Source organism: Prionailurus bengalensis, chromosome A1 (assembly GCF_016509475.1).
Source record: "Prionailurus bengalensis isolate Pbe53 chromosome A1, Fcat_Pben_1.1_paternal_pri, whole genome shotgun sequence".
In the NCBI taxonomy this organism is placed as follows: Eukaryota; Metazoa; Chordata; class Mammalia; order Carnivora; family Felidae; genus Prionailurus; species Prionailurus bengalensis.
This window is the reverse complement of record NC_057343.1, coordinates 234,390,564-234,412,545: the sequence shown is the minus strand read 5'-3', so window position 1 is coordinate 234,412,545 and position 21,982 is coordinate 234,390,564. Positions and strand designations below refer to the sequence as shown.

General features: G+C 44.1%; 2 long non-coding RNA genes across 2 annotated transcripts; one reads left to right on the top strand and one right to left on the bottom strand.

Annotated features, from left to right (window-relative positions):
• Positions 1–9,962: 9,962 nt before the first annotated feature.
• On the bottom strand, positions 9,963–10,411 carry LOC122479971. Its single transcript, XR_006296496.1, has 2 exons — positions 10,307–10,411; positions 9,963–10,069 (listed from the first exon to the last, which is right to left on the bottom strand). It is a non-coding gene; the product is annotated as an uncharacterized LOC122479971 (long non-coding RNA).
• Positions 10,412–11,330: 919 nt separating this feature from the next.
• On the top strand, positions 11,331–13,053 carry LOC122479966. The gene is made up of 4 exons (XR_006296494.1): positions 11,331–11,669; positions 12,283–12,410; positions 12,477–12,608; positions 12,723–13,053. It is a non-coding gene; the product is annotated as an uncharacterized LOC122479966 (long non-coding RNA).
• The last annotated feature ends 8,929 nt before the right edge of the window (positions 13,054–21,982 follow it).

The window sequence follows — 21,982 nt, the reverse complement described above, 5'->3', positions numbered from 1 at the left end:
TAGTCAGAGGCTCACGTCTATGCAAAACAGTGTGAATCCATCGTCTGTCAATGCAGCATTGGGAGAGGTATATTGTTTTTGCTATGTACACACTCTAACAACTTTGCCTTTGATTTTGGAATTTTCTACAATGATAAAATTTCAAGCAGAATGGAATCATCTTCCCTGGATTTCAGGATAGATACGTGCCTTGAAAGTTCCATGCTTATTAAAACTATGTTTAAAAACTGTTCACCATATCTCCTTACAGGAACACTGTCAAAAGACAAGAGGTCATCAACACCCTCAAAGTTCTGAGGGGCAAGGTTTTTAATCTGAAAGTTCTAAATGTAGGTGAACTACCACACGAGGCAAGAATAGAAACATTAAAAAAAATTTTTTTTAACGTTTATTTATTTTTGAGACAGAGAGAGACAGAGCATGCACGGGGGGAGGGCCAGAGAGAGAAGGAGACACAGAATCAGAAGCAGGCTCCAGGCTCTGAGCTGTCAGCACAGAGCCCGATGGGGGGCTCGAACTCACGGGGTGCGAGATCATGACCTGAGCCGAAGTCGGAAGCTTAACCGACTGAGCCACCCAGGCGCCCCAAGAATGGAAACATTTTAAAATATGAAATAACTGTTTCTTTTCCTACAAAGCTATGTAAGGCTATACCTCAACAAAATAAGGGAGTAATCCCTGAAAGAAAAATAAAGGAAAATCAGGAAAGGCTGGATTTGATAAAAATAGAAGCGAAGGAACATTGCAATATGAAAGAAGGGAAGTTGGCCTAGAAAGTAATCAACCAATGAGAGTCCATTTCTTACCCCTCAGGAGACTGAAGGCAAGAACCTGGGGGGAGGATGAGAACTAGGAGAGATGCCCACTAGTAAAGACAGTTCCATTAAAATGTTGAGAAGCCGAGGCACCTGGGTGGCTCAGTCGGTTGAGTGTCCGACTTTGGCTCAGGTCATGGTCTCGTGGTTTGTGAGTTCAAGCCCCACATCCGGCTGTGTGCTGACAGCTTGGAGCCTGAAGCCTGCTTCGGATTCTGTGTCTCCCTCTCTCTGCCCCCACCTCCCTGCTCTCTCTCTCTCTCTCTGTCTCAACAATAAATAAACATTAAAAAATTAAAAAAAAAATAAAATCTTGAGAAGCCATGAATTTATGGTAAAGACAAATACTGCATTGTAAGAGAAAACAAATTACAAACAATGGAAAAACATAAATATCTTCAAGAAACCTGTATTTCCAACACAAATAAACTAGTCCCGTCTACAATACAAACTTTACAAAGAAAACCAAAACAGGGGCGCCTGGGTGGCTCAGTTGGTTAAGCATCCAACTCTTGATTTCAGCTCACGTCATGATCTCCTGGTTGGTCAGGTCAAGCCCTGTACTGGGCTCTGTGCTGACAGTGCAGAGCCTGCTTGGGATTCTCTCTCTCCCTTTCTCTCTGCCCCTCCCCTACTTACTTCTCTCTCTCTCTCTCTCTCTCTCTCTCAAAATAAATAAACATTAAAAAAATAAAATAATTCCAAACATGGGATTAAAAGTATAAGAAATTGGAAGATATAAGGGATTTGCTGAGGCCAATTTTTCTGTCAAAAGAAAAAAACATGATGGTAACCAGTCACTTCAGTAAAAACCAAATGTGTCAAGGGGCGCCTGGGTGGCTCAGTCAGTTGAGCGTCCGACTTCGGCTCAGGTCACGATCTCCCGGTATGTGAGTTCGAGCCCCACGTCAGGCTCTGTGCTGACCGCTCGGAGCCTGGAGCCTGTTTCACATTCTGTGTCTTCCTCTCTCTCTGCCCCTCCCCCGTTCATGCTCTGTCTCTCTCTGTCTCAAAACTAAATAAACATTAAAAAAAATTAAAAAAAAAAAAACCAAATGTGTCAAAATGAAGGCACACAACTGTATGGAACGTGGCATCATTTTTAGCAGCTGCTGATGTATTCGAAATTCTTGAATTGATTAGTTGATTACCCGCCCTTCAGATGAAGGATACCGAGGCCCGACTCTCTGTGTGCGTAAGTGTTGTCGCAAACCCTGTCGTGCTCTGTATTTACACGGTGAGGCTCCTCTCTACTGAAGCCACACCAGGGAATGTATTAGAATTTTGCAGCATGTCTTCCAGAAGGATGGGGAAAGTGCCAGAAGATTTGACTGTGTCTGATGGTTAGCTTCATGTGTCAGCTTGGCCAGGCCATGGTGCCCAGTTGTTTGGTCAAAGACTAGTCCCGATGTTGCTCTGAAGGTATTTTGTAGATATGATTACTCTTGATAGATTATTCTTGATGATGTGGTGGTCCTCCTCAATCAGTTGAAGGCCTTAAGAGCAAAGCTTGAAGAAAGATTCACCTTCAAAGCTGCAACATGGAAATCCTACCTGTGTTTCCAGTGTGCAAGCCTGCCCTGTGGATTTCAGACATAAGACTGCAACATCAGCTCTTGCCTTAGTTCCCAGACTGCTGGTTCCATCACGTGAGCCTTTTCCTTCAAATCAATGATCTATCTATCTATCTATCTATCATCATCATCATCTATGTATCTGCCTATGTATGTATGTATGTGTGTCTGTGTCATCTATCTATGGATCTATTATCTATCATCTATCTATCTACCTATCTATCTATCAATTATCTATCTATCATCTATCTATCAATAATCTACTACCTACCTATCTATCTTCTATCTATCTATTATCTATCTATCTATCATCTATTATCTATCATCTATCATCTATCTATCTATCTATCTATCTATCATCTATCTATCATCTATCTATCTACTTACTTACCTACCTATTTACCTATGTATCTCTCTATGTATCTCTCTCTCTCTCTGTCTCCCTCTGTCTCTCTGTCTCTCTCTTTCTCATCTATCATCTCCTCTTGGTTTGGTTTCTCTGGAGAGCTTAGACTTACACTTTGCTTTTTCCAGGATCCCTTTCCGTGATTCTCCCCATCCGAACTCAGAGAAGTGCTTTTCTTTTGGTCACAAATTACTGATGCAAGACTGAAAACTGCCAGTAACTTGGCTGCATGAGCCTTTGGGCTGTGGGTGGAGGTGGGAATCACAGATCTGAATCCAAAGAAATGGAAGTCTATATTCATAGAATTGCTTTCCAGAAGGATGTAGCTGTGCAGAACGCAGGGAGAAGAGAGAGACAGCTCACCTCCCTTCCTTATTCTACAGACTCAACTCTGGGTCTCCAGGAGGTTTTTTCCCCAAAGTGCCTTGCTTCCCGGTGGCCTTCTCACCTGACCACCAGTGGTCTTTATTTTGACATGTGCTCTGGTAGCATCTCTAGCCCATCTCCAGCCTTGCCCTTCTTACTGGCAGCATTAATAGGTGCTGACATATACTTTGAGTTTTGTTGCTTTTTCCTTTAAATTTATTCCATCACCTTGGTTAGTCTGGCTCATAATCCATTAATTATGACCAACTATTGCCCAATGGGGAATTTGGCCAACTAAGATTCCTTTAAATTTATTCCATCACCTTGGTTAGTCTGGCTCATAATCCATTAATTATGACCAATTATTCCCCAATGGGGAATTTGGCCAACTAAGATTCAAAAGAAGAAGGAAAGTTTAGGTGCCTTTCTATTCATTCTGTCTTAGTTCTGTCAAGGACCTGAGCAGTCTATCCCATTTTCCCCCCAAATTTTGAGAATCTATACCAAAAAGGATGCAGTATTTGGGCAGATTTTTGTGCAAGTGGATTGGAATTTGTACCTTCATGTTCCCTTAAGAATCAGGAGACAAACTATAACTCATTTTTTTTTACTTGGGATTTCTCTTTGTAGGCTGATTCACTCTATCCTGGGAGTGTCTATGTGAGGTCCCACCAAGATGCACCTGCACTGGCTTCTCTCTCCATCTCAGGGAAGCTAAGGTGAACCAACGTGCTTCCCAGGAGGGAAGGAGAGGGAAAATTCCAGGGAGCATGAACTCCCAGCAGCCAGGAGATCAAGTGGAAAATTGTTACAAATCCTAAACAAGGGATAGGTGGCTGAAACTCTCGGACCGCAAGACAAACGCTAGTGCACGAGCTGTTCTTCTTTTTACGTAAATCCCAGGTCTGTTATCAATCGGGCTACAATCATCTCTGAAATCAAATCACCTAAGTCTGTGTTGGATTGAACTGATCTCCCTCAGGTACCGCTTCCCGGTGGAAAGGACGACACTCTCAGAATTGCCCCAGAAAATCTTCTTGGTTCTAGACAGTGGGTCGCTTTCCAATGGCACAACCCCTTTAGTGTCGTGCCCCCATTTTCTTTGCGCCCTGTGCATTTTCTCAGGGAAGCATTGCAGAAACACCACCATCCCCGCGATGAGGGAGCTATCAGCGTGACTTTCTCTTTACGGTTCCATATACATTAGGAAAGCAGAAAATGCGGATTCTAAATGCATGAAATCCAGCTGCATGGTATTATGTTCGTCTGCTACAGCCTTCAGGAAAGCTTAAATGGACATATGGGCATGATTGAGGGCCGTAGCTCTCAAAGTTCAGCAGGCCCTCTCACCCGGAGGGCTTGTTAAAACGTGGGTTGCTGGGACTGTCCCCTGAATTTCTGATCCCGTAGTCCTGGGGGGAGGGTGGCAAGAATTCTAGCAAGTTCCCAGATGATGGTAGGGCTGCTTCTCTGGGCTTCACACACTGGAACCGCTGATTTAGGGAATAACAGGCATTAAGTTACCGGCCACTCCTTTCACGAGACACAAAAGAAGACAGTATTCTCTCCATTACGTGAGGAGCAGTATTCTGCTTGTCCCTTCAGAACTCTTCCTTTCAGAATCACGAGTTACAAGAGTACGTAAGAGTTTACAGAAATTATGGAACCAACCCTCACGAGAGGCTGTCTTTCCCCTGCCAACCATTCTCTTGCTCGTCCTGGACCCCAGCTGGCAAGACGAGAGTGGGTAGGGATCTCCTTCTCACGCCTCTCAGAACGGCTTGATATCAGTTTGTGCTAAAACCACTGAATCATCACAAGGAGGTCGAGCTGTTCTTACCATATGTTCCCAGAGAGACGAAGACGTCAAGGACTTGTCTTTCTTTCCTTCATTTATTTTATTTTATTTTATTTTATTTTATTTTATTTTTTTTTTTTTCTGCAATCAACTTATGCGTTGTGTTTTTCCCTTTTGTTGGTCCAGAGACTAGTCTGGTCCCTGTAATACACTTTTCCATCACATCCACGAGCACAGCATTCAGTTCTCTGTAAAAGCCTCCCACTTATTAATACATTCTGCCTATGGTGTTTGTTTAAGGCAATAAGGGAAAAACCATACCCGTGGGTTCTTTCCCATGAAGAAGGCGGTGTTAGGTGTGGTACAGAAGAGCCCCAGTTATGCCGACTGGGACAGCAGAACCCCTGAGGGGTGACGCCCACTTTGCCATGGTTAGCGCACCATTGCGTCTCTCTGGACTCATTCAGGTCCCCGCTTGAAAAATTAGGTGTGACGGGGTGACTGTGTAGGGACTCCCAATCTCTTAAAAGTCTATCGTGTAACATTTAGAGTGATTACAAATAAATATAATGAATTATATAAATGGATACATTATAATTTACAATAGCTCTAGGTTATACAATAACATAACCTTAAGAACCATTTAACTTAAGGTTTATTTATTTATTTATTTATTTTGTGAGAGAGGGAGAAAAAATGAGAGTGGGAGAGAGAGAGAGAGAGAGAGAGAGAGAGAGAGAGAGAGTGCTCAGCCCCGAGCCTGATGTGGGACTCGATCCCACTATCCTGGGATCATGACCTGAGCCAAAATCAAGAGCTGGCTGCTCAAAGGACGGAGCCACCCAGGCACCCCAGGGCCATTTGACTTAAAGTAAGTTATATTGAAATTGTTCTTATTTCTGGAACTTGTATATTAAAAATTATTAAGTTTAAGTTTTAATACGCTTCTTTCTAAGACTCAAAAATCTACTTCAGGGAAAAAAAATGCCAACCTAGATTTTAAGTGAATCCACATTTACCTTATGTGCTTCAGGCCTACCATTCATGGACTGTAACCAGAAGCTTCCTGGACTCTATCACATTTAATCTAATCTAATTTAATTTAATTTAACTAATTTAATTTAATATTTAGTAGGCATTTTGAGTTTGGGTATGTTCAAGCTGGACTACATCAGTAGGGGTCATCACAGTTTCTCTGTTACACTTACATAATTCCTTTAAAAAGCAAGGAAACTTAAAGTTATCTGAAAGTGTATCTTACACAGTCAAAATGTAGCTTTTAAGATGAAATGTAATCAAACCGTTAATGTAGCTTACACAGGATATTGTCGAAGTCGCATTTTGTTACCGATTGTCAAAGCCATGTTCTTAGGAGCGCATTAGGCATAGAAATCCACTGGGAGCAGAAGAAAACTGTGACACTGAAAAGCCCATAATCCTGATGTATTTGTAACTACCTGGAGCCCAACATATGCCTGCTGCGTAAGCCCAGAGACAACAGTCAGAAAAAGAAATGATTCACTTTCTCCCCCTTCAAAACTCTCCAACAACGGATAGGCCAATTGAGTACTTACCAAGTTTTGAGTTCACATTTTAGAAAGTTATGAAACTGTGGCACATTCCCTTTGGTTACCAATTTCTCTTTCCCTGAACACCTACGATACCTACCCAACGCTCGTTTGTTATTTGCATGTCTGATAAAGAACCTACTTATTTTATGAGACTTATTATATTTTGACTGCCAAAAATGATCGAAGGAGCTCAGTTTGGGTCGCAGGCCAAATCTTTTCATGATATGGAAGATAAAAATAATTTTTAAAAAACGTCCTTGGTGGTAAGAAGTTGGAAAACCTTTAATATTGTCCAACTCCCTTATTTGATAAGTGATATAAACTTGGGTTCATACAGATAAAATGGCTTAGATTCAGAATACCCTACAGGGAGAGACCTGTGACCAGAGCCCCAGATTTCCTGACGTGACAGACCTGAGTTCTTAATTCTGCATCTCCTAGAAGAAATAAAACCAAATTACTCTTTAAATGTGTCCAAAGACTGAGGATCTATCTCAGATTGCCTGAGTGGACTAAGAAGACATGTTAATGAAATGCAGTGCTGATCTTAGACAGGGTCCTGGCCCAGAAAATGGGCACTAGTGAGACGACTATCATAATTGAATAAGAAGGTCTGGAGATTAGTTCATGGTATTGTATCCCTATTTTGTTTTAAATGAAGCAGCTCATTTTCAATAGGCGTACAAAAGTATTTAATTCTTCAATCGCTAAGATTTTATGTAGCTTCAGCCAGTAATTAAAAAGACTCCGATGGTATTGGCTTACGTCTTTATAATTCAAAATTTACCCACATTTGCTATGAAGGTAGAGTGATATATGGAGTACTGTTACTTCCTTCACCTGAGCAATGTCATTCCCCATCCAGTCCCCATCCAGTGCGACTCCATTAACCTCAAACCATGGTAGAATTCTTTGAAAAAAGTCATGCTCTGAGATAAAGCTTCCCACTGGCCCGAACTGGCTGGTCCCTACAAAGGTCTGAATTTGCTGAGAGATAGTTGGATCCACCCCAGATTCTCTGCTCACTTTGTCTTGTACTCTTCTGAGGGTTCACCTCCATCAATTATTAATTTGGTATTACCTAAGAGACATTATCTTAGTAGTTCTGCTAATTGTTAATGTGCTTTAGCAACAGGAATCAACATTTCCCTTTTAAATATTTAAGTAACTTCTTTAGCCAATTCCCTACCATAATCAAGTAAGTCATGTCTGCTGGAAAAACAGAAATACTTTATAAAAGGAAATACTGTAGAAGTAATCAAACCTGGAAGAGTCTTATGTCTGTTGACTTCATGTTTCAATAAGGCAGGGGACTGAATGCCCAAAGGTCAAGATGTATGTTGCAGCTGGGGTATAGAAACGACTCCAGTCTACCTTCCGGGGAGGCCCTGGCTTGGAGCACAGGCTTAAAGGAACCGTTAGCCAATTGTATCCCTCCTAGAGATATGGTTTTAGATTCTGATTTGTTCCAGAAACTTCTTACCCTATCTCATGAGTTCCTAGGTCCACCTGGGGGTTTCTACATTCAGAAAACCAGTTGTTAGACACCCCCCTGTCTAAAAAAAATGTCTGCTTCTCTATCAGGATCTACTGAAGATAGGATTCTAATCTGTATCAATGGTTAGGTTTTTTTTTGTTTTGTTTTTTCTTTTTCTCTTTGAGGCTAATTTCACAAGAACTTTGTTTAATACCACCAGTGGCACTTGTTGGGATGAGCACTGGGTGTGGTAGGTAAGCAATGAATCAGGGGAAGCCACCCCTGAAGCCAAGAGCACGTTGTATACACTGTATGTTAGCTAACTTGAAAACAGATTATATTTAAAACATAAATGAATAAGTAAATAAATAATAAAACCGTCAGTAGATAGTTTTGCTTCGCACCATATAAATTGGTGGTTGGGTTTATTTTTTAGTCGCGAATACTTTCTTATAAGAAGTTAGAGTCTCTGTAAACACTGCAAAACTTAAAGAACTTTGGCAGTACATAAATAAGTCATTTATATCATGTCTTATGGTAAAACTATGTAACTGAAACTCAGCAAGAAAAAAAAAAAAAGCAAAAAAGGCCTCTCACTTGTCAATCAGAAGTCGTTAAAACCTTCCATTGAACCCAAGAATGTTGTGCATTAACCTTGGGCTTTAATTCGGCTCTGACCCTAATCCTCTTGATTCTGTGATGTACAAGGTCACTGCGGCTGCAAGAAAAGGGAAAGTAAGAAAGACACCATTTGGGGAAACCCATTGCTACTCAAGGCCCCAACAGAAACGGCAGAGATGGAAACCTGTGGAAAGCAAAAAGTAGACCTCCAGAAGCATACCATCCCGGTCCGGTTGACACAGGGACAGACTCACACATAAAATCAAGACTGGCCGGTTTGGGGCGTGAAGTGTCAGGGAGCTAACAGGGAAGCATCTTCTATACAGACTGCTTTTTGAAAACCATGAAATGTATAATTTTTTGAGTTGCGTTTATGTAAATGAGTTCCGTGTAAAAGCGGTCATGTGGGGTGAAAAGTGAACCTCCAAGTTTAACCTAGTACGTGGGGCACAAAAATGATGCATCTTCCACAGACAAAACCAAAGTCGGATTCCACTTCCACCTGGATTGTTAGATACGTCCGAAGGAATTTCTTTACCTCAGGCAAATTCTTACAACTCATTGTCTTTCTTCACCCAAAACTCTCAACAAAGCTGGAGAGGGAAAAAGTAAAGACATGCTCATTCAGGATGAATCAGTCTTCAGCTGTGATAAAAGGGCTGTCAAGACAGAGGAGAGAAAAGCCATAACACTGAGGGGCGCCTGGGTGGCTCCGTCGGTTGAGCATCCGGCTTTGACTCAGGTCACGATCTCATGGTTCGTAAGTTCGAGCCCCACGTTTGGGCTCTGTGCTGACAGCTCAGAGAGACAGGCTCCGACAGAGAGGCTTCACTTACTAGCGTACTCTCTAAACTCACCTTTGATTGTTCTTTTTATCAATTCTCTCCAGGCTCAAAATTGTTCTTAATAGATGCCCACTCTAGTCTTTCTTTCTTCAAACCTGCACCCGATTGCTTTATAAATCAGGTAAAAGATAAATCTTGGGAGCACCTGGGTGGCTCAGCCGGTTAAGTGTCAGACTCTCGGTTTCGGCTCAGGTCATGGTCCCAGGGTCATGGGATCAAGCCCTGGGTCAGGTTCTGCACCGAGCATGGAACCTGCTTGGGATTCTCTCTCCCTCCCTCTGCCCCTCTTCTGCATAGCTCTCTAGCTATTAAAAAAAAAAAAAGAAAGAAAGAAAAAAGAAAAAATTAAGGAGAAATTTTGTAGTTCCATCAGTGGACGAAGATCTAGGACACATTCTTCCCTGAGAATGGGCATTCACACTCAGAACACAGGTGGAAAAATTTTGAGGAAAAACCACATTGAGATTTACAGCTCTCTCCCAACCAGGCTTAGAATTTAGGGCCGTGACTTTATTTCATTACGTTGCAACATTGACACCTTTTTCCTCCCAAGCCCTGAAATACAGGTAACATAATCTTCTCACCTGCAAATAGATCTGGAATGAAAGAATTAATGAGAATTCATTAAGAGTAAGGACAACGGGAGTAAATAAATCAGCAGGCAAAATTGTAACTACAAGGTCCTCCTCTGGCCGGTTTGCTTTATCTCGCTGACATAAGCAATGCCATTTTGACTTCTCTCCCATGTCCCTGAGATTCCCCCCATCTTTGGATGCTCCCATGGATTTAGGATAAATATTGGAGTAGTTTCCACCCAGGAAGCATATCCTTACCAGACTGAAACGGTTAAAAACAGGCTTGTTTTCTCCAAGTTCTCTCATCCCAGCCTGGCTAGATGGCAATGTCCAGTGGGGTTGTAGGAAACAGACTGATCAGCTGCTTCCATCAGCCTGGTCCCTCAACCCTCTTGTCCCATCAGCAATTAATCACCCCCGTGTGGGACTGTTACAGGAGCTGAACTAGAGCTTTGTTGTGCTCAGCTTGGGAATTTGGGGGTTATCTATTGTAATACTAACATAACCTTACCTAACAGATTTGCATTTGAATCCTAACTCTTCGGTTTACACTGTTGGATGCGCCATTAAATGACTCGAAGCCTCACTGAGCAGACAGGAGAAGATTCCCAGGGGAGAGATTGGGAATCCAGGTGGGAGGTCATCCCAGCTTTCTGGAATTACGTCTAGCCTCGCAGGACACTTGAAGCTCTAAACATGTGTTTTTTGATCTTATTTTTGGTCATAATCAAGAAACAATGGACTCTCTGCAATCACAACTCCATTTTCTCCTTTTATCCTGCTGCATCCTGAGCAATAAAAGGGGAATCTGAAGGCGAGGGTTGAAAGCAGAAAGCTGGGATTCATAAATTCACTACTAACAAGAAACGAATTGTGGCCCAAATGATAGGGAGTCACCCAGTTTCCGATTCACAGGGCGCACCTGCATCAGAGAAGCGTATTTCTATCCCGGATGCACATAGATTGCTTTTGTGAATGTCACATGGCACAGCTTCTGAAGACGGAATCAGAAAACAAATTCAGAAAAAAAAAAATGATTTCGGAAACATCTCTGTTTTTCTGGAGTTCTTCCGGGAGTAAATTAAAGCGTCAAGCTTTTATGATTTCGATCTGTTATTACAATTCATGTATACAGGTAATTCCCCTTCATTAAATGACACCCACAGGACGTTCTTAGAGAAGCATCAACGCTGACATCCCTGCTACCCTGTGAGCACGTGTTCTTGGCTTGGGAAGAGACCCGCCCACCGCCCCGCCCCCTGTCCCCAGGCGGGCGCAGAAGGGGCTGGGCAGCTCCGCGGAGAAACGCGTCAGGTGCAGGGGGCCTGTGGCTCCAGGGATTTCTGGGGGGGGGGGGGGGGCGGCGTTTCCACCCTCTGCGGGCTGCACACCTAACCCCAGAAGGTCAGGGACTGAAAGCCAACCACAGAAGGCCCAGGAGCCTTGGTGGGAGAAAGAAACGAACAGCGATCAGTTCGTTGGAGATGGAATACGACGATCAGTTCGTTTACGTTAAGCGGCGGCCTGTCACGCCCCTCACGCCATGCTGCTTCTGCCTTGGTCCCGTTCCAGCTTCCACGATACTGGCTTCGGGACCTGCCCTCGACCGTGACGCCCTGAGGTAGCCCAGACCTCAACCCCGTGGAGTCATTCTTTACATTCTTAATTTTCTCAGACCCTGTGTGCAACCTGTTACCCAATCCTGTCCACATCACGTCCCAGATATATCCTGAACTGACCCCTTCTCATTCCCAGCCCCCCGATCAACGCTCCCACGTCCCAACTAGTCTGGTCCGAGGCACCAGCATCTCTTGCCTGGATTATTGCAATGGCCTTTTAGGAATTGCTGGGGTCTGTGCCTTAGGCCTACCTTCCTAGAGTCGATGCTCCACAAAACCAGGAGCCTTTACATTTAAGGAAATGTCTCTCCTCTGACCAGCCTCCTACATTGGTTTCTATCTCAGTCAGGGTAAAGACAAAGTCCTTAAAAAGGGCTCCAAAGCCCTGTCCCCGGGGGAGGCCTGAATCTTGGGGACCTCTCCTCCTGCTGCCCTCCCTCCTGATAGTTCCACTCACCTCCTCTGCTGTCCACAGCACCCTCCGGACTCCCAGCTTGCAATCCCGGCCTGGCTGCCATCTGTGCCCAGAATGTTCTTTCCCGCATCAGCCACACCCTGTTCCCCCCCTTCCTTTAACCCTCTCTATCCACGCACAGGGCTTTATCTTTCCCTTAGGGCCAAACGCTTTACGTGGTAGCTAGTGAAGGCTTTCACAGTTGGCTCTTTGCAGGCGCGTAAGGCTGTGGTCCACAGACCCGTGTTTTACCGTTAAGAGGAGGGCGATCCCTGCTCTATGCTGTCAGGTGAGTAGCAGCAATTTGAAAGTAGCCATTTACATCCTATAACAACAGTTTGCATATTTCCCTCAGGTTGTGTTCTTGCTTGTTTTGTTTCGCAGGCAGGTGAGGAGAGGGGACAGCAGTGAGACTGTCCTCTCTCTGTCTCCTATGAAAAACGGCATGTTAGTCTCCTGGAAAGCTTTATGAAGTTTGAAATATTAGGTGTGATATGCTTGGGCTGTCGGTTTGGGGTTTTTGTCTGTCTTTTTTTTTTTTTTTTTTTCTGTCACTGCGTAGTGGTGATGGTTGTTTTGTTTTGCTTTTAATTTAATTTAGTCAGCCGCCAGGTGACATTCATCAGGCACGGCGGGACCGAAGTGAGACAGTGGGGGTGCCCGGGCCACCAACATGCTGAAAGGCCACGTTGCTGGCCTGCTTCCCACACAAAAGCTGTGCCGTGGATGATCAATAACATCCTGATTGGGGAGGAAGTTCTGGCATCGAGCCTCCCGAGGAAGGAGGAGGCGGACACAGAGCAAATGATGATTCCTTCCTGATAGAATTCTCCACGAGTAAGTCTTCCTTCCCATTTATTAGCCAACCGTCTGTGACAGGTGGGTCAGGAGGGAGAGGAGAGATGTGTGATTAAATTCTGCTTTTCTGGCAACATCGAATCATTACATTGTTACATTATTAAAGCCCAACTCGCTCCAGGAGGCTCCTCCTTTAAAATGTATACACCGTTAGTACATTCGCGTGAATTATTCATCAGGAGCTTTATGAAATACTTTGGGCCGAATGGAATTGAGCTAGAAGGTAAGGCGAGAGAGAGAGAGACAGAGACTCAAGCCCAAAAGCCAGTGGGTGGAGGCCCCCCACACCCAAAGAGCCGAGCAGAGGGGGCGCTGCCCCGCCTTGGAACAGACGAACGACTTAGATCCCAGAAACGGTGGCTTTGTCCAAGAGCGGCGGCCCAGGAGGTTTTCCCTGCTACCTCTCAGTGTTACTTTCAGAGTGTAGACGCCTCAGCCCTCGGTGACCCCGTGGATGAGCGCTCCCGGCAGCCATCTCCCTCCTGTTGGGAGTGAAAATCAAACCAACTCTACCCACTGGGCCCGTGCGGAAACTCGGGTGGGCGTCGAGCCTCCCGCCTGATTGTTGCCCCCGGGGTCGCCCCCACGGGGCTCCTGCGCGATGTGTGTCTGACACGGGGACACCGCGTTCCCGGGGCACGCCAGCACGCGGTGGCCTCGCTCAGCCGCCAGAGGAGTGGAGGGGGCAAGGAATGGGACCACGGAGAGCTCAGGCCTTCCTCCCAAGGTCACCGTGTCCAGACAGCCCCAAGGGAAAGCGTTGAGAAGCAGTGTCAGCACGTTCAAGCCCTGTGAATATTCACCCTGAAGAATAAAGAGGAGTTGCTATTGTTACTGCTTCTCTAAAGACAGATGGATGGGGCGCCTGGGTGGCTCGGTCGGTTGAGCGTCCGACTTCGGCTCAGGTCATGATCTCGCGGTCCGTGAGTTCGAGCCCCGAGTCGGGCTCTGTGCTGACGGCTCAGAGCCTGGAGCCTGTTTCACATTCTGTGTCTCCCTCTCTCTCTGCTCCTCCCCTGTTCATGCTCTGTCTCTCTCTGTCTCAAAAATAAATAAACGTTCAAAAAAAAAATTAAAAAAAATAAAGACAGATGGATGACCTTTGACTTCTGGACACAGAGATTAAGTAAGCACTTTGCCTTTTAAAATAAAAAGTAGAGTTTTTAACTTAAAACCAATCTAAAAAGGGGAGCCTGGTAGCTCAGTCAGTTGAGCGTCTGACTCTTGGTTTCGACTCAGGTCGTGATCTCAGGGTTTCGTGGGTTTCAGCCCCGCATCGGGCTTTGCACTGGCATTGCGGAGCCTGCTTGGTTCTCTCTGTCTCTCTCTGTCTCCCTCTCTGTCCAACCCTCATTTGCACTGTCACTGTCCCTCTCAAATAAATAAACTAAAAAAAAAAAAAAAATCTAAAAAAATGTGATGTGTAATACCTGAAGACCTCTGGGGTGTGTTACTAAAAGGTATGATTTGTTGCCTCCCTCTCGGGCTCCAAGAACGTGCTAACATACTCCCTAATACCTTATTATTATTATTATTATTACTACTACTATTATTATTGCATAAAGAACAAAAAACCTTCACTCAATCATTTTTTTTTCCAGAAAAGAATGTTGTCACCATATTGTTTAAAAAGTGCTTGCTTACTCGAGTAGAGATATATGGATTTCTGTTTCAATGTTTATTTATTTTGGGGACAGAGAGAGACAGAGCATGAACGGGGGAGGGGCAGAGAGAGAGGGAGACACAGAATCGGAAGCAGGCTCCAGGCTCTGAGCCATCAGCCCAGAGCCCGACGCGGGGCTCGAACTCACGGACCGCGAGATCGTGACCTGGCTGAAGTCGGACGCTTAACCGACTGCGCCACCCAGGCGCCCCTGGATTTCTGTTTCAAATGAAAGTGAATGGAGGGGCGCCTGGGTGGCTTAGTCGTTTAGAGCCTGGAGCCTGCTTCGGATTCTGTGTCTCCCTCTCTCTCTGCCCCTCCCTCACTCATGCTGTGTCTCTCTCTGTCTCTCAAAAATGAATAAACGTTAAACAAATAATAATAAGAAGAAAGTGAATGGAAACATTAACTATTACAAACAAACAATGCCCTCAGCTCTAAAGATTTGTCCAACCCTACCGTTCTTCAGGGGTTCCCAGACTGACCTAATTTCCAGTAATTTCTGGGGCAAAAATTTCCAAAAAGTTCTGGGGGTTTTCTCTATGGGAAAACAGCAGACGCACACACTTACAGCTCAGCACGTTCCTCTGGGGGCCATCTACTGCCCTGCCCGAACCTTTGTTTCTCTCCTGGAAGGCAAGTCTTACAGCATTGGTATGGGTCTCTCTGTCTACAAATGGCAGCCACTAATTTTAATCACGGTTTGACACGTGGCTTGTTGCAATTCAGACCTGCCCGTCTCCGGTTCCCCTGTTCTGAGAACTTCATTACCATCATGCCCCAGCACACTCTGCCTTACACAACAGTATTTTACCTTTCATAGGAAAAAGCGCCCCTTCAACACAGCCTTATTTGCCTGGTTTATTGACCTGACTTCTGCTCAGGAGGCTTTGCACTCTGGCAATTTTCCAGGCTCAAAACACATCCTGCTTCGTCCATAGGAATGAATCTCCAAAGGACTGGTCCTGCCCCAGGAGGGAGCAGCCTGGGGGTAACAGAAAGGCATGGGAAATCTCAGCTTTCCAGGACGCAGGTCAGACTAGACAGTTCCAAAGTTAGTAATTTTACAAGGACAGAATAAAGGATATACACACTCCACCCCTACCCCCCCACCCCCACAATTGGTCACAAAGACAAGCAGGCTTCCCTAAGTCACCCCCAAAACCACATGATTTCAGGCTGGACAAGACACCTAGAGACAAGGCCAGCTTTGCTCCCGGTTGATTTGATGGGTGCTGGGAAGGCCACTGTAGAGACACAACTAGCTGCCTAGCCAGTGTCTTTCTACACTTTTCCCACGGTCACAGGGCCCTGAATTTGTTTGGGGCAATGGTATACTCAGCTAAAAGATTCCAAAGAATCTAGCCTTCCTTGATTTTAATTTCTAGCCAGTGATTTATTTTGGGAAAATATGAAAATACACTAAAAATGGGCACATATGTTTAAAGCCTTTTTGTACTTCCTCTCTTCCTCTCTGCTTGGAACGCAGTGAGATGGCTGGAGCTCCAACAGCCACGTCGGACCCCGAGGTGAACTTGAGAATGTCAGCCTCTGGCTTAGAATGCCAAACAGAAAGATGGACAGAGTTTGGTTCCCTTTAGCCTAGAAGTTAGCAAAACAGTTTTGGACTTTCTACTTTTATAATTTTTTAAGTGTTTATTTATTTATTTATTTTTTTTTTTTTGAGAGAGAGACAGACAGAAGGAGTGCAAGTTGGGGAGGGGCAGAGAGAGAGGGAGACACAGAATCTGAAACAGGCTCCAGGCTCCGAGCTGTCAGCACAGAGCCCGGCGTGGGGCTTGAATCATGAACCGTGAGATCATGACCTGAGCCAAAGTTGGACACGTAGCCAACTGAGCCACCAGGCACCCCTATAATTGCTTTTTACATGACACTACATAAGTTGTTTTTATTTTTTGTCTATGCAACCAGCAAACAAAATCCTATATGATAGGTCTCCCATAAGTGATAATCTCAATGCACACGTCCACATACACACACACGCGCGCGCGCACACACACACACACACACACACAGGTTATATGTCAGCAATGATTATGCATGATGACGTCTATGGGTTTAAGTCTGGGATGGATGCCTTGCAAAGTTTCTGTTTTCTTAGTGTCTAATTCCATCACCAAGTAGACAATTTTATGGAAGAGAATATAAAGAGAAGATACAAAAAAAAATGGGGAAAGAGAAACCACAGGTGAAGGAGGCAGAAGCATGTCTGGAAAAATCAGAATCTTAAACAGTATGTAGCCTATGAGTAAGCACTATCTAAATCATGTATATTTATATTAATCAAGTTTGGAAGGAGGGCAAAAAAAGTGAAAGTGAGTGTGGGTTCATGGTGGAATATCTTAAATATTCATTTTTAGTGTTTTTCAAAACATTGAGCTAATAGAAATAAATTGTATTGACAAAACGAGAATGGGCATGGTGATTCTGTTCCTTTCCCAAGGGTTTGCCTGTTGCTGTTATTACCATTGCATGATCCATGTCATTAAGTAATAGTTGATCAAAAGACTAAAATCCATGGAGGTAGCCATGAGCACTTTGGCTGTTTGCCTGTCTAGTCAACACCAGCTGTGTTTTGTTAGTGCTGAAAAGGTTGGACTGGGTTTTCCTTGGAGAAATTAATGGTGTTAGAGATACGATGATGGGCTTGATATTGTTGAGACACAATCCCTATCCTTACAAGAACGGGATCTTAGAGTCCTGTGAACACATCCCCACATATCCTTCAGAAAGTCCCCCAAAGCCTGCTTCTGAAACCATCCTGTGTTCACCCACCAACTTGGAGAATACCGGTTGCTTGAAGCTGATGAGATACATAACCGGGTCCACCTCTAGAATGTCGTGTCTGCCCCAAGACAAGACTTTATGTTTAGGAATACCTAACCTTTCAGCGAACTGGCTGCTTATGGAGCTTGCAGAATAGGATACATGACTATTGCGGACATGCTTCCTAAAATAAACATCTTGCACATGTTCCTACGTGTAGTACAACTCAGCCTGTCACCTGCTTTCGCCCCCCGATATCAAGGTCACGTGGAAGATTGGTAGACTTTGCCAATCTCTAACTATGAGTGGCTACGTATTTATTAAGAATATCCAGGGTGCCTGGGTGGCTCAGTTGGTTAAGCGTCTGACTCTTGGTTTTGGCTCAGGTCATGATCTCGTGGTTGGTGAGTTTGAGCCTCGTGTCAGGTTCTTTGCTGACAGCACAGAGCCTGCTTGGAATTCTCTCTCTCTCTCTCTCTCTCTCTCTCTCTCTCTCTCTCTCTTCCCCTCCCTGACTCCTGTTGTCTCTGTATTTCTCAAAATAAATAAATAAGCTTAAAACAAAAATTAGAAAAAAAAGAACACCCAAATAGTTATGCATGACTAATCTCCTAGGTCAGGTTACAACAGTGACAACGACAGATATATGGACCACCAAAACTTTGTTTACAGCTGCCCCCACTCTTCCTTCTATAAAACATCCACTGGAATGGAATCAGACTCTTCTCCTTTGGAAGGAAGGCAAAGGAGATTCTTCAAAATGTTGTCCCATCACAAACCCACCCAATAGTAGCTAATTTTTACTTCTAAGATTAATGGTTTCATGGTATGACAATGCCGTGTGTAATGCCAAGCTGCTACCTAAATCAAAACCTGTTCTCTTCTGTCTCCTGCCCACTTATACCATGCTATGGGGCATAACAAAAAAATCACCTTTATTTAGTACATTCTTTTTTTTTTTTCAAGGTGTTTCAGCCATGCTTTTTTCTTATACTCCGACAGTTACAGCTAAACACACTCTTGTCTTAATAAAAGAAAGAAGTTACTAGAAAGACATTTAATGCACAGTGAAATTTCAAGCAGTTAAGCCAATGGCTTTTCCCATAACAGGAAACAAAACAGATGAACACATAGGAAGAGGGGGAAAAAGGGAAGAGAGGAAAACAAACGATGAGAGACCCTTAATGATGGAGAACAAACTGAGGGTTGATGGAGGGAGGTGGGTGGGGGATGGGTTAGATGGGGGATGGGCATTAAGGAGGTGTCTTGTTGGGATGAGCCCTAGGTGTTTTCTGTAAGTGATGAATCACTGAATTCTATTCCTGAAACCAATACTGCACTGTATGTTAACTAAAATTTAAATTAAAAAAAAAGCCTATTCTTTTTTTAATCAATCAATTTTTATGCCACCCTGACATTATTGGGCACAAAATGATTAAACAGCCACTCCTGGAAGATTTAGATGATGCCCAGGAAGGATCCTGGTTTCTGGGTTTTTTCATTAATAGAAACAGTTATTCTCAGTTTGAGCCCCAAAAGGAAGAGATCCTTCTTGAAATGCTGGCTTAAAACAGCTCTAACCTGAGCTGAAGTCACTGGAGAGAAGTCAGACACCACACCCTTCGGCTGGCTAGACAAGGACACGTGGACTTCTTGCTTTACCCACCATTAAAAGTTTTTTTAAATATTTATTTATTTTTGAGAGAGAGAGACAGAAACAGAGCATGAGTGGAGTGAGGGGCAGAGAGAAGGAGACACAGAATCCAAAGCAGGCTCCAGGCTCCGAGCTGTCAGCACAGAGCCCGACTCGGGGCTCGAACTCACCAACTTCGAGATCATGACCTGAGCTGAAGTCAGGTGCTTGACCGACTGAGCCCCCCCAGGCGCCCCTCCACCATTTTAATCATGTTCAACCCTGGCAAGCTCACTGGCCAGTCCGCATAGTTGGTTTCTGGCCTCCTCTCTCGTCTGTTTAATCCAAGCCTCCAGCCTCCTACAATCACCTCATCCACGGCATTTTAAGGGGATTGACAATCGTTTCGTGTAAGAGTCTGTTGATGTGCTACACAGACAAACAGCTTTCACGTCAACAACTGCTGGAGACTTAAGGCACAAGCCCTTCTGGTTCTTCTTATGTTATTCCTACGGGAGGCGCATCCGAAAGCCAAATCCACATATTAGTCTCCAGAGGAAACTATTTTTCCAAAGCTGCATTCCAACTGGGGAAGGATATCTATCCCCTTCCAGCCTCCTGAAGACTTTTTGCCCCGAATAAAGGGTGGGGAAAAGAGTCAGCTGGGATCAGGGCTTCAAGGAAGGAAATGCAGAACACTTCAGTCAGTGAAGGGAGTCGGGACAGCTGAACTGTAGAGAGACACTTGTGAAGGTCACAGCCCTGAGACACAGGCCGACGGAAGCTGATGCTTAATCACAGATCATAGCACGCCCTCCCCTCCCCCACGCCTTCGCTCCACACGAACAGGTTTTCATGCCGCCAGGGAATATTCCCCAAGATAGACCACATTCTGGGCCACGCCACACCCAAGGACAAAACGAAAGGAGCAGAGTACATACACAGTCTGCTCTCAGGCCACAGCAGAATTAAACTAAAGGAAAATAACCAGTAACAGAAAGATAGCTGGGTAACCCTTCAAACGTTTGGAAATTCAACAGCACACTTCCAAGTAAGCCAAAGTCGAAGAAGAAGAAGGGGCAGGAGAAATTTTTTAAATATTTTGGATTTAATGAGAAGGAAAAGATAGCATTAAAATTTGTGGGATGCAGGGAAAGCGGTTCGCAAGAGGGCAATATACAGCACTACGTGCACATGTTACAAAAGAAGAAAGAGCTAAGCTTGCACTTTAGGAAACTAGAGAAAAGAGACCAAAAGAATCAGAAAAGAAATTATTAAAAAAAAAAAAAAAGAGTAGAAACTCACATGCAATTGAAAACAGGAAAACCATGAAGACACCAAAAAACCCCAAAAGTTAGTTTTGGAAAAGGTCAATTAAATGAATAAACCTCTAGCCAGTCCAATGGTGAATTAAGGCAAGACACGAATGACCAGTTTCTGAAATGAGACAGAGGTCATTAATACTGATCTCATGGATTAAAGAATAATAAAAGAGTACTATGAATAACTGTATGCCAACAAATTTGATATTCTTTTTAATTTTTTTTAAACGTTTATTCATTTTTGAGACAGAGAGAGACAGAGCATGAATGGGGGAAGGTCAGAGAGAGAGGGAGACACAGAATCCGAAACAGGCTCCAGGCTCTGAGCTGTCAGCACAGAGCCCTACGCGGGGCTAGAACCCACGGACCTCGAGATCACGACCTGAGCAGAAGTCGGACGCCCAACCGACTGAGCCACCCAGGCGCCCCAACAAATTTGATATTTTAGACTAAATGAACCAAATTCTTGAAAAGCATAAACTCCCCAAACGTAAACAACAAAAAATAGATAACCTGAGTAGCCCATACTTATTAAAGACATTGAACCCATAATTAATAACATTTTAAAACAGAGACCTCTGGGCTCAAATGGCCTAACTGGTGGATCCTACCAAACATTTAAGAAAAAAATGATACCAATTCTCCACAATTTCTTATAGATTTTCCTAGTCCCCAAAACCAGATAAAGACATGACAGAAAGGAAACTAGGAAAGGAAACCGATACCTTTTCTGAACACAGATGCAAAAATCCTCAACACAACACTACCCATTTGAACCCCACATTTTTTTAAATGTTTTTTTTTAATTTTTTTAATGTTTATTTACTTTGGAGAGAAAGAGAGACAGAGAGAGACAGAGAGACAGAGAATAAGCAGGGGAGGGGCAGAGAGTGGGATTTATTCCAGGTATGAAAGGCTGGCTAAACATTAAAAAAATCAATCAGTGTAACCAACCACATAAACAGGATAAAGAATAAAAATCATCAGATCATAGGGCACCTGGGTGGCTCAGTTGGTTAAGTGTCTGATTTCGGCTCAGGTCGTGATCTCGGGGTTCGTGAGTTCGAGCCCTGCATTGGGCTGTTTGCTCTCAGCAGAGAGCCCACTTCAGATCCTCCGCCCCCTCTCTCTCTGCTGCCCGCCCCTCTGTCTCATACATAAACCTTAAAAATATCATCTGATCATATAAATTGATACAGGAAAAGCATTTGACTAAATACAACATCTAATCATACTAAAAACCCTCAGAAAACCAGGAATAGTTGGGAACTTCCTCAACTTGATACATATCTTTTTTTTATGTTTATTTATTTTTGAGAGAGAGAGAGAGAGAGAGAGAGAGCAGGGGAGGGGCAGAGAGAGAGAGGGAGACAGAATCCGAAGCAGGCTCCAGGCTCTGAGCTGTCAGCACAGAGCCCAAACCTTGAGATCATGGCCTGAGCTGAAGTCTGACGCTTAACCAACTGAGCCACCCAGGTGCCCCATCAACCTGATAAACAACACAAATAAAATACCTGAAAAATGCAGATTTTAAAGCTCTTACAGGGAGTCCTTGAACAGCTTCCCCCAAGAGGAATACCCAGGAAAAGATAGATAAA